The sequence below is a fragment of the Gossypium hirsutum genome, chromosome A07 (genome assembly GCF_007990345.1).
Source record: "Gossypium hirsutum isolate 1008001.06 chromosome A07, Gossypium_hirsutum_v2.1, whole genome shotgun sequence".
Taxonomy (NCBI): Eukaryota; Viridiplantae; Streptophyta; class Magnoliopsida; order Malvales; family Malvaceae; genus Gossypium; species Gossypium hirsutum.
Window position 1 is genome coordinate 59,674,604 of NC_053430.1, and position 1,885 is coordinate 59,676,488.

The 1,885-nt window shown below is 39.6% G+C and overlaps 1 non-coding gene across 1 annotated transcript; it reads right to left on the bottom strand.

The window, feature by feature from the left end:
• Positions 1-597: 597 nt before the first annotated feature.
• LOC121203819 (small nucleolar RNA R71) lies at positions 598-703 on the bottom strand. The gene has a single exon (XR_005898754.1). It is a non-coding gene; the product is annotated as a small nucleolar RNA R71 (small nucleolar RNA).
• Between the last annotated feature and the right edge of the window lie 1,182 nt (positions 704-1,885).

Genomic DNA, 1,885 nt, shown 5'->3' on the forward strand with positions numbered 1-1,885 from the left:
GGCAGGTTTTTATAGTGTATGACTAGAAGAACCCCGTCGGGACCATTACTTTTTGATAGTGAGATCGATTGCACAGTTCGTAGAAATCGAAGAGAAATAAGGCGAAGCCTAAGATACATAGAGGAAGAGCAAGAGGATGACATTCACACCACAACTGAGGAGATGGCTGAAAATCAGGAAAATCCATTACCTCCGCGATTGCTGCTGATCCAGTAATCAGAATCCTGCTCCATGCACTATGTATGATTATGCTAAACCTAATTTAACAGGAACTGAGTCAAGTATAGTTAGGCCTGTTGTTGCTGCAAATAATTTTGAATTAAAACCTAACACAATTCAAATGATCCAACAGTTTGTTCAGTTTGATGGTTTGTAGGATGAGGATCCAAACAATCACTTGGCGAATTTCTTAGAGTTTTCTGACACTTTTAAGATCAATGGCGCTTCTGATGATACCATTCACCTTCAGTTGTTTTCTTTTTCGTTGAGGAACAAAGCTAAACAGTGGTTGAACTCGATACCACGAGGGTCAATCACTACTTGGGAATAAATGACTGAAAATTTTTACTTAAAAATTTTTCATCGGCTAAAACAGCTAAGTTGAGGAATGATATCTCTTAATTGTGATGATGGATCTAGAAACACTCTATGATGCATGAGAGAAATACAAGGATCTATTGAGAAGGTGCCCTCACCATGGGTTACCACTATGGTTGCAGGTTCAAACGTTTTACAATTGCATGAACCCCTCAACAAGGAGACTTATCGACGCAGCTGCTGGCGGGACTATCAATAACAAAACACCTGAAGTGGCTTACAAATTTATTGAAGAGATGTCACTGAATAACTATCAGTGGCAAGTCATGAGAACAAAGCCGACAAAAGCAGCTAGTGTTTTCAACCTGGATGCAGTTACTATGCTATCTAACCAGGTAGAACTCTTAAATAAAAAGATTGACGGTTTGTGTGGTTCTACTCAGGTACATCCAGTGATGAGGTGAGATTCAAGTAGAGGAGGAGCATACACAGAATATCAACCCTTCAACCCTAGCATCGAGGAGGAACAAGTCCACTATATGGGTAACAATAACTCTAGACCTCAAAATAACCCATATAGTAACACATATAATGCAGGTTGGAGGAACCATCCCAACTTCTCGTAGGGTGGTCAAGGGAATCAAAGGCCACAACATCCTCTGGGTTTTCAACAACCACCTTACCAACAGGAAAGGAAGCTGAACCTTGAGGAGATGCTAACTAAGTTTATCTCTGTGTCAAAAACTCGCTTTCAGAACACCGAAACAGCACTTAAAAATCAACAAGCATCGATCCAAGGGCTCAAAACTTAGATAGGACAGCTCGCCAAACTAATTTCTGAACGACCACAAGGTAGCTGGCCAAGTAATACTGAATCTAACCCCAGGGAACAACTCAACGCGATTACCACTCAAGGCGAGGAAGGGTTAGTTGAACCTGAACTAGAACCAAGGCAAGGAATGGTGGTAAGTAAAGATAAAGGTGAGGTAGTCCACAGTGAGCAAAAACTAGTAAGTAAAGAGTACAAACCTCATGTGCCATACCCCAATGCGACAAGGAAAGATCGTACAGACGAAAAATTAAATAAATTCCTTAAATTATTTAAAAATTTACATATTAACTTACCATTTATTGAAGCTCTTTCGCAGATGCCAAATGTAGTCAAATTCTTAAAGAAGCTTTTAACAAATAAGCAAAAGTTGGATGAGGTGTCGCATGTGGAGTTAAATGTAGTTTGGTCAGCCATACTACAGAATAAGCTGGCCAACAAATTAAAAGATCCAGGGAGTTTTACGATTCCTTGTTTAATTGGTAGCTTAGATTTTAATAATGCTTTGGCTGATTTAGG